Source organism: Lissotriton vulgaris, chromosome 6, assembly GCF_964263255.1.
Source record: "Lissotriton vulgaris chromosome 6, aLisVul1.2, whole genome shotgun sequence".
NCBI classification, from domain to species: domain Eukaryota; kingdom Metazoa; phylum Chordata; class Amphibia; order Caudata; family Salamandridae; genus Lissotriton; species Lissotriton vulgaris.
The window spans coordinates 1,739,007,377-1,739,018,351 of NC_141694.1; the positions used below are offsets into that span (position 1 = coordinate 1,739,007,377).

At 50.6% G+C, this 10,975-nt stretch overlaps 1 pseudogene; it reads right to left on the bottom strand.

Annotated features, from left to right (window-relative positions):
• LOC147709402 (uncharacterized) overlaps nucleotides 1–10,066 on the bottom strand; it is a 37,401-nt pseudogene extending 27,335 nt beyond the window's left edge.
• Between the last annotated feature and the right edge of the window lie 909 nt (nucleotides 10,067–10,975).

The window sequence follows — 10,975 nt, forward strand, 5'->3', positions numbered from 1 at the left end:
AGTTTTGGATTAAAACAAATTGTTTGGGAACCTACTCATACAGCGGGTCACACTCTGGACGGAATCTGTATTAGCAATTGTTAGACCTAGTGGTATCCTAGCCAACACGTGGATAGCCTGGCACCGAGGGGAAGACTAATTCCAAAGGTTTAATATGTGTTAAGCTTGCGTAAGAACCTCTCAGGAACTCAGCGCCCATCCATTCCAAAAATGACACTACACCTTGTTAGGAAAATACGGTTCGTGCTTTATGAAAATAGACTCTGTTCTCTATTTTCGATAGAGTTTTTGTCACATTAGTACATCACTTTTTAAATTACTTCAGTTTCAGCTCTTAATACACTTTCACATCATGTTTCACGAATAATTCACATGTCCCTCCTTTTCCTTAGAAAATCAAGTACATTACAGTTACAACAATAGACTTAATGAGCTTGGCGATTTTCAGTGACTCAGTGTATACTTTACCCCTAGATATGCAGGTACACCCAGATTCTAGTCTCACTGACTTGTAATGGTTTGCCACTAATCTGCACAGTTGTAACACTAGAAGAGAATAGGGAAATTAGTAACACATTTCATTTAATCACTAGCAAAATCCCTTCGTTCTGTAAAGGAACTCTTGTAAGCTCTAGAGCACACTTTTCGGGGTGATGGGACTCTGGTTACACTCTACCCCTTATCTCAAACTCAGACTTTGGTTCTCCGTGAAGTTGGTCTGTTTCGTTTATTAAAGTCTCACAGCTCACACTACCCCACCACCATAGAATCGGCAGTACAAATGTGTCGACCCCCAAGCTCTTGAATTATTAAATAAAGTGGGGCAGTTCAAACGCCTGGGGGATCTGGCTGGTCGGTCCACTGTGGAGTTCACTCGGCACCCCCTGAGGCACAGCTTCTCACAAAACTGTCTCTGCCCTTCTCCCGTGAAAGAACCCGCTTACTTTGTTCTCCGCCGGTATCTTCCCTCATGCGAGGGACCGTTCCCTACAGCAGCCTCTCTTCTAGGGGGCGCCCAGGTCACTCAGCTGTACCTCTGTCAGCAGCGACGTCAGAACACGACCCGGCCTCACACGACCTCTTCACTCAGGCCGGCGCTGCTCCTCCTCCAGCGTAGGACCGCCTTCTCTGTTGACGCCGGGCTCACCTCCGGAAGCTCTTCCGCCGCCCCGCCTTCACTGGGTCGTCAATGCAGGTCAGCTCCACACGATCCTCTCCTTCGGCGCAGGTCCGCCTCTTCCCGCGACGTCACCACTGCAGCTGGGCCTCACCTCCTCTGATGTCGCATCCGCAACACCGTACGGGGAAACCGCTTTCCTGATGGGGAGACGCTCCGATTGTCACCACTCCTCACACAGTGAGTACGCCTTCCGTGACGCTTACTGCGCTATCATGGATATTCCCTCAGCATGCCTTTTTCTCCTGTAGCGCTGCGCCAAGGGGGTGACCCGGTCCAATACTGTCAAAGGTTATCTTTAGGAATGGCGAGCCCTCGTGGTTTGCTGTAATTACACCGCTAAGATCTCTGGTGGTTTAAAAGGGCAAGAACAGGTTTCTGGTGCACAGATGGTCTGCTGACTCAGCGAGGCTTGGTCATCTCCAGGGTGGTCACATCCAGATAGGGAACAGCCGGCCCACAAGTCGATTGTGTTCCTATCGGTGCAAAGCTCTCCTCCTGTAGTCGCCTCCCTCTACGCTGGTCAAGGCTACACAAAATGGCTCCCTGGTCACTGGCCTTATATAGTCTCGCCTCAGTTCATTAGAACCCACTAGAGGGTTCTGGAAACTTCCACATAGTACCCAATGGTCCTGCCTGCCTAGAGTGACTGTTATGTCAGTTGATGGACTCCATTTTAGGTTCCTATTCTGTCCTAAATTTTCAGGAGGATGACTAGGCCTCGGGGGGGGGGAAGGTGAAATGTCTTACTCAAGGAACACCTAGCCCCCCTGTCAATGCTAACAACAAAAATTCCGGGTGGACATAAAAAAAACTAGTAACACTCAGAGGCCAAAGGGGACAAAATAAATCATAATTGTGAGGGGACTCACAGGAGCAGACAGGTCTAACACGCGTCCCCCCCCAGCTGAAAGTGGTGAGAGCTACCCAACCCCTTGGGAGTTCTCATCACTAAGGCGTAAATACCTAGAGAGACCGTCTGCATTGGCGTGGTCCTCTCCAGGCCGATGTTCCACCCGAAAGTCCATTCCCTGTAGGGAGATGGACCACCTCAACAACTTGGGATTTTCCCCCTTCATCTGCATCAGCCAACGAAGGGGCCGGTGGTCGGTCTGAACTAGGAAGTGCGAGCCAAACAGGTAGGGACGCAACTTCTTCAGAGCCCAAACCACCGCAAAGGCTTCCCGCTCGATGGTACTCCACCTCTGTTCCCGGGGAAGTAGTCTCCTGGACAGGAAGACCACAGGTTGATCCAAGCCCTCATCATTTAGTTGCGATAACACTGCCCCAATGCCATGTTCTGATGCATCTGTTCGGACAATGAATTCTCTTGAGAAATCAGGGGCCCTGAGTATTGGAGCAGTACACAATGCTTGTTTCAAAGTCACAAAGGCTTGCTGACAAGCCTCCGTCCAGACTACCCGTCGGGGTTGTTTCTTTGAGGTGAGTTCAGTGAGGGGTGCCACAATGGTGCCATACCCCTTCACGAAGCGACAGTAGTATCCAGTGAGGCCCAGGAAGGCTCGTACCTCGGTTTGAGTCTTGGGGGGCTCCCAGGCCATGATAGCCTCGATCTTCGCCTGGAGGGGCTGCACCGTCCCTCTGCCCACCAAGTGGCCTAGGTACACCACCGACCCCTGCCCGATCTGACACTTGCTGGCCTTGATTGTCAAGCCAGCCTGTTGCAGGGCCTGGAGAACAGCTTGCAAGTGTTGCAAATGATCCTCCCAACTACTACTGAAGACAGCAATGTCATCCAGATAAGCAGCAGAAAAGCTTCCATACCCGAGAGGACCTTGTTCACCAGCCGCTGGAAAGTGGCAGGGGCGTTCTTGAGCCCAAGGGGCATCACGCAGAACTGGTAGTGACCCTGAGGCGTGGAGAAGGCTGACCTTTCCTTTGCTCCATCAGTAAGGGAAATCTGCCAGTACTCTGAAGTAAGGTCAAAGGTACTTAAGTATTGGGCAGCTCCCAGCCGGTCAATGAGTACATCCACCCTTGGGATCGGGTGAGCATCAGTCTTTGTTACTGAATTTAGTCCTCGGTAATCCACACAGAATCTCAATTCAGGTGTGGCGCCCGGCGGGGCAGCTTTTGGTACCAAAACCACCGGACTGGGCCAAGGGCTACAAGAAGGTTCAATCACTCCTAGCTCCAGCATCTTAGCGACTTCACCATGGATGCTGGCCTTCACCTTGTCTGCCAGCCGGTAGATCTTAGACTTCACAGGTGGGCTGTCTCCTGTGTCCACATCATGGGTACACAGGTGGGTTCTTCCCGGGACAAGGGAGAACAGTGAGGAAAATTGCTCCAGGATCTGGCGACAATCTCTCTGCTGTTCAGGAGTCAAGGATGGTGAGAGAATCACTCCCTCCACCGACCCATCCTTTTCTTGAGACGAGAAAAGATCAGGGAGAGGCTCGCTTTCCTCTTCCTCTGCTCCATCAGTCACCATCATTAAGACGACCTCGGGCCTCTCATGGTGTGGCTTGAGGCGATTGGCGTGAAGCACCCGGTGGGGCTGTCTGGGGGTCTTAAGGTCCACCAAGTAGGTGGCCTTACCCTTTTTCTCCAATACCTCAAAGGGGCCTGTCCAACGATCCTGGAGGGCATTTAGCTCTCCAGGTTCCATCACCCACACTTTTTGTCCAGGCTCCAATTCCACTGGGTGAGCATTGTGGTCATACCACTCCTTCATTACTGCTTGGCTGGCTTCCAAGTTGTCAGAAGCTTGCTTCCACAACTTGGCCATTTGGCTCCGGAAGGCCAGCATGTAGCTCCCCACATCCTGGGGAAGCTTCCTAGGAGTCTTTTCCCATCCATCCTTCACCAGGCTGAGAGGGCCGCGTACAGGGTGCCCATACAGAAGCTCGAAGGGGCTGAAGCCCACTCCCTTCTGTGGCACTTCCCTGTAGGAAAACAAGAGACAGGGTAGGAGGACGTCCCATTTCCTCCGCAGGCTCTCAGGCAGACTTCTTATCATGCCTTTCAAGGTTTTAATAAACCTTTCCACAAGACCATTGGTCTGTGGGTGATAAGGAGTGGTAAACCGGTAGGTAACACCACACTCCTTCCACATAGCCCCCATGTAAGCTGACAGGAAGTTGGTCCCCCTGTCGGACACAACCTCCTTGGGGAAACCCACTCGGGTGAAGATCCCCATCAGGGCCCCTGCCACTGCCGGTGCAGTAATGGTCCTCAGAGGAATTGCCTCTGGGTACCGTGTGGCATGATCCACCAGAACCAGGATAAACCTGTGACCAGCTGAAGTTGGTGGATCCAATGGCCCTACAATGTCGATGCCCACCCTTTCAAAGGGGGTGCTAACGACCGGTAGTGGTTCCAGGGGAGCTTTCATCTTCACCCCTGTTTTCCCACTGGCTTGGCAAGACACACACGTCCGACAGTAGGTATCAGACGCCACTCTCATCCGAGGCCAGTAAAAGTGGGGGACAAGCCGGGCAAAGGTCTTGTCCTGACCCAAGTGTCCTGCCAAGGGTATCTCATGAGCCAGTTCTAGAAGAAAGGCTCTATAACATTGAGGGACCACCAAGGCCCGGGATGAACCATGTCCGGGTGCCTTGGGTTCACTGTAGAGGAGTCCATCCTCCCAGTAAATCTGGTAGTTCCCTACAAAGTTCCCTGCTGCCTGGGCTTTGGCCTGTCACCGCAGTCCCTCAAGAGTAGGACACTCCTTCTGAGCCTAGCAGAATTCCTCCCTGGAAGGACCTCCCTCCACATGCCACTCAGCAGGGATGGGTAGGTTCTCCAATGGAGTAACATTCTCCTCAGTGGACTCCAGATCAACCTCCGCAGTGAGGTAATATGAATTTTTATGGTCAATTGTGTCCCCTATCGTAGACCCCAACGGCTCCATGTACATGCTTCTAGTACATGTAAGTTCCCTCCACAACCAGCTATGAAGACGCAAATACATTTGCGTCCAACGTTAACATGTCCTCTTTAGATCCACCATGAATGGGTCCAATATTCAGTTCCTAAGTGTGCCTTGCCAACGTCTTTACATGGTGCACTTTCACGTTTTTCTGGCCCTGGCGAGTTGGGCCTTGTTTTTCTGCCATTCAAGCTTTCTCCTGCCTTCTGTCTCTGGAAGCTGCAGCCTGGACCTGCATCTGTATCCATGACCTTTCACTCACTCCCTGCGCGGCTAGCGGTGCCTGGCTCAGCCTGCCGGCCTGCCAAGACTGTATTCAGCCTTCAAGTTATCTGCTCCGCTCCTCGAAAAATACATTCCTGTCTAGTAGTTTAGGTAAACATCCTTTCCAGCTGCAGAGCAAAGGGCCCGGCCTTTCTGTCTCCATGCAAGTAATTCATAGCTTCCGTTACCATGGTAGGCCCATGGCCCTCTTACTTTACACGTAGACACGCAGTCGCATATGCACGCATTAGCAGTCAGTATAGAATAGCCTCTGCCCAAGAGACCTTTCCTTCTAGATAATACAGTTCCTCAAACACAAGATATTAGATATGATTTTGGATTAGGTTGTTCTGACACTCCAGACTTCTGTCTCCACATGTAGGGCTAAATGTCAAGTCCCCTTCACCCTCCAGTTACACGTCAATCACACGTCATGCTGCTGCGCGCGCATCTCTGCCACATGTTCTTGCTGACTCTGCAGGATCCTTCTAGGGATCCACCCACTTATGACACCTTTATGTGACGTTTCTAGCACACACCTCCGTGTACGCCTTAGTGCACGCCTTCTGTTACGTATTTCTGCTCTTATCTCATTTCTCTCAGCTGTTACGCCTTCTGCATTCAATGTTACTGTATGAAATGACTATATATATGATTACTTGTTAATAAATCATTGTACATGTCCATTGCAATTCCCACCCTGAACCCTCGTGGCGATGGGTCATGCTACCATTGGTTCGAACCAATTCCTTTTTAAGGAATAAAACCCCTTTTAAACCTCAGATACCACGGATTCTGCCTTTTCATTTTGACTGAGTTATTCTTATTGAACTTTACCGCATAAATTCCGTATAGGTAATTAAAATTTACCACATAATTTGGCGCCCGAACAGGAACCCCTCCCCCACCCCACGCGCCGGCGGTGCGTTGCAGGCCCGGTCCCCTGCCACAGCGCTGACGGACAACTACGCGTACCCGCAGGATTTCCTGTATCTCCCTCAGGCCAACGGAGGTGACTGAGGCTGCGATCGACACCCAGACAAGGCGGTGAGGAGTGCGGAGGATCCCGACCAGAGCCTAGCTGAGAGAGCAAAGTCCGAGGTATCCGGAGGCCCACCAGTTCCGAAGTTCCGAAGTGCTTACGTCACGAGTCGAGTCCAGTCGAGTCCGGTCCAGTGTCGAGTTTCCGAGGCCTTCTGTTCCGTGCTTCCCGGTGAGTACCGTTGCTGGGGACGCATCTAGACGAGCGCATTGATTTGTGCCGGTCAAGACGGGTTTGGGTACGCAGACCCGGTCTGCACTGTTTAGCGGTGTATCTGTACTGTTTAGCAGTATATCCAGTATGAAATTAACTAGTTTTATTCTAATCATTATTGTTCGCTCTGAAATGTTTTAGTATGTTTTAATGTCGTGGTATGAGTGATTGTTCGATCTGCATTATTGTGTTTACTGTATTAGTTGTGTCCAAGTTCGAGTAAGTATCAAGCCCAGAGTAGTACGACTGAAATATGCCGCTGTTCTCTAAACTAAGACAGATAGGAACTAGAAAAGGGATTCTAGAAGAAGCAGTGCCCGTTCCACCTAGGGACACTCCTGGGCACTTTATGTACCACAAACACGGCCTAGATGCTGTATTATATCTCGATTTGTGGGTAGACAATACTAAAGATTTAGCAGAGAATCAAAGATGGCCCGCCACAGGGACATGGGATGCCGAGTGCATCATGAGAGTAGAGGAAGCGTTATGGAAAAAGAAAGCCAGACAGTCACAGAAAGACGCCATTGAACTATGGCGTAAAGAATCGCACAGACGCACAGAGAAAGCACTCAGAAAAGCAGAGAAACATAAAGAGGATTCAGACAAAGCCCAAGAAAACGTATTAGTTGAGGAGGGGATACGAGTAAAAGCAGAACAAGTAGACCGACAACGAAACACTCTTATGAATGGTATGTATCCTTTGCTGGCCGAGGGTTTACCTAAGGCCACTCCGGAAATACCGAAGGATCTGCCCCCTCCCTTGCTCCCGACTAAAGTACATCACAAGACCACAAAGGACATATTCCTTTCTTCCTATCTAGACGACGTAGCTCCCGCATATACAAATCCACATGCTCAACCACTACCCGCTGATGGTACTCCACCCCGAAATCATAATATAATAATATAATAATAAAGGAATTACTAAAGCGCCTGGTGACGCCATCTCGGCGTGTCCCCGCGCTGTGGAGAAAGAGTCATAGAGGAGGAGGAACAACTATCCCTCCTTAGCAAACAGATGTGTTTTCAACAGTTTTCGGAACATGGTTTCATTGTTGGCCATTCTAATCCCAAGTGGAAGGCTGTTCCACTGGGTAGTGGCCAGCACCCGAAAAGAGCGGCCTCCCATCCTGGCCTTTCTAACATGAGGAACTTTCAGGAGACCCTTGCCCGCCGAGCGAAGTGCTCTTTGGGGACAATAGGGGATGGCCAGATCCTTCAGATACCCAGGCGCTACTGCAGAGGTTATTCTGTAACAGAACAGGAGGGCTTTAAAAAGGATTCTTTTCCTTACCGGCAGCCAATGGAGGGCAGCCAAAGTAGGCTTGGAAGCTGTTCTTTTAGGGAGTCTGAGGGCTAACCGGGCCGCCGTATTTTGCAGCACTTGAAGTCTCCTCAGGTTCTTCTCCGTAGTGCCTAATAGCAGCACATTCGCATAGTCCATGCGAGAGGTGACCAGGGCTTGGATCATAATACGTCTGGCCTCCAGAGGCAGTAGGTCCAGAGTGCGATTCAGGGTCTTCATAACCCCAAAGCATTTTCCCACCACCTTGTTCACGTGACTCTCAAACGAGAGTTTAGGGTCCACCCAGACCCCCCGGTTCTTAGCCTCATTGCAAGGGATGGGCAGGGAGCCAAGGCAAGGCGGCCACCATTCATGAGACCAGCTCGCCCCATCTCCCCCTATCACCAACACCTCCGTTTTAGCCCCATTGAGCTTAAGGCAGTGCTGATTCATCCATCCAGCAAGCTCCTGCATGCAGGTTTTAAAGTTCGCCGCTGCTAGTTTCGGAGACTGAGACAGGGAGATGAGCAGCTGCGTGTCATCGGCATAGGATACAAGATCTATGCCGTATGACTGAACAACCGCTGCCAGTGGAGCCATATACAGGTTAAACAGGGTGGGGCTCAGGGCAGAGCCCTGAGGCACCCCCTGTTCCAAGGCCACACTGTCGGAGAGGAACATACCTCTCTGAACCTGGAAACTACGGCCCAAGAGAAAATCCTTGAGCCATCTCCAAGCAGCCTTTGTAACCCCGGCGCTGCTCAGACACCGTAGCAAGGTGGAGTGTGCTACGGTGTCGAACGCGGCGCTGAGGTCTAGCATGATAAGTGCCATGGTGTTCCCCTCATCGGCACCCATCCGTAAAGTTTCGGTTGCTCTCAGCAGGGCAGTCTCAGTGGAGTAGTTCTTGCGAAAGCCAGACTGAGAGCCATGAAACATGTTGTTAGACTCTAGATATTCCATTAACTGAGTATTTACCAATTTTTCCGTCACTTTAGCTAAGTATGGAAGAAGGGATATTGGGCGGAGATTTTCCATTATATCCTGACTTATATTAGGTTTTTTTTTTATTGGTAAAACTATGGCTTTCTTCCAGTCGCCCGGCAGAGTGGCCGAAGAGAAAGACAACTGGATAACATATCTAAACAGCGGCTCTAGCGCATCCAGACTGGCATTAAGTATTTTGGGGGGGGCCGGATCACGGGGGGAGCCTGATTTAACTTTCTTGCATATAGTAACAAGTGTTTCCGCAGCAGGGACATAGAAGGTGGGTAATTCAGAATCAGATGATTCTGCCACCCAGCTGCAGGCAAGATCAGGGTCATTGGTCAAATTCCCCGTAAAGCTGGCATAGATGTTCGAAATTTTGCCTGCAAAGTAGTGAGCAATATTGTTACAGGTTTCCACCGAGTCTGCGGACGGCCCACTATTGTTCGAGACTACCGAGATCTCTTTAAAAATTTTAAAAAGTTCCTTCGAAGAATTTTCAGCCTCCACAATACGCTTTTTATAATGTGTGGCTTTAGAGACCCTAATAGCCTTATAATACTCTTTTTGCTTTTCCTTATAATCTGTTTTAATCTTTGGGCAGAATCTGACTCGCCACTCACGTTCCAACTGCTTGCAGACAGATTTCGCAAGCTGAAGTTCCGGAGTAAACCAAGGGGCCGTTTTCCTCACCTTCTTCGTGTTTCTCTCAGTACGCATAGGGGCCGTTTTATCCAGTGCACCTAAAATGCGGTTATGAAGCTCGTGATGGGCTATTTCACAATCCATCCCTCCTAAAGGGCCGCCTGCAGTAATTAGTTCGCTGAAGGTGGACTGCGAAAAGCTTTTCCATTTCCGTCGCTGATACCTCTGCTCAGAATCTCTCTTAGACTCCGCCTCTGAAATCTCAATCCGGAACGGAATCACAAAGTGATCCGACCAGGGGACTGGAATCGGAGTAAGAGGTTGTACCTCAGAGCGATGACCAAAGATGGGGTCTAAAAGGTTACCTAATCTATGCGTAGGGTCCTGATTGATAAGCTCAAGCTGAAGGGAATGGAGATTGGAGCAGATGTCCTTAGCATCCATATCCGTAGGGTCATTGAAATGAGCGTTCATGTCACCGAGCACGAGGAAGCTCCTTTTCCTGATGGCTAGATGAGTAGAAGCCTCCATGAGGCTGGAGCTAAACTCAAACATCCTACCAGGCGGTCTATAAACCAAAATGCCTGAGAGAGAGGTTTGGGGTCCCAAGGTGATGTTAAAAGCACCAGCTTCAGCATTGTTAATGGTGAGGGGTGTTAAGGAGCATTGGAAAGGCAGTCTGGTCGCGATAGCAATCCCACCCCCCCTGCCATTCCTATCCAATCTAACCAAGGAAAAGCCGGTGGGCAGGGATTCTATGACATCAGGGTCAGATGAGCCCCCAAGCCACGTCTCAGTGAAGAACATGATGTCATAATCCTCATCCTCAAGTAGATGGTAAATTTGAGTGCTATGCTTACTGAGCGAGCGACAGTTGACCATACCTGCCTTAATCTGCCGATTGCCCTGCGCCTTCCTAGCCGTGGAATAGGGCTTGAAAGAGCACCATGAGCAGTCCCGTAGGGATAGAACATCCGAGGTGTGTAAACACTGAGGGGCAACCTCGGGACAGAGAGCTAACAACTCCCTACTATCATATTGTATCCTGGGGGCAGTTAAGTGGCCAGAGTCCTTAGCCCCTCGCCCCGTCCTGTCGCGGACGGGCGCAGACGGGCTGGACTTTGGCTCGACTTCGGCGCGCTTCCGGCGCGCCCGCTGCACGCGTCCGCTGCGCGGACGCGGGCCTATACACATTTATAGTCGACCTAGGGGAAAACTAGAGCGCTGAACTCTCCGACCTAGCCCGGAAGTGCTGGGCTCCTCCTCCACCCTCCGCAGCAAACGCCCACAGAGGACGCGGCGGACCGGGGCGGGAGTGATCAGGTAAACAGAGGGAGTTACAGATGAGGCCAAGTTTTTTAAAAATACAGTATTACACCACTGTTAAAAGTCCATAGGACGCCAATGTTAAAAAACACACGCTGTTCAGTCAGCGCTCGCTCGCAGTGTCACACACACACCAGT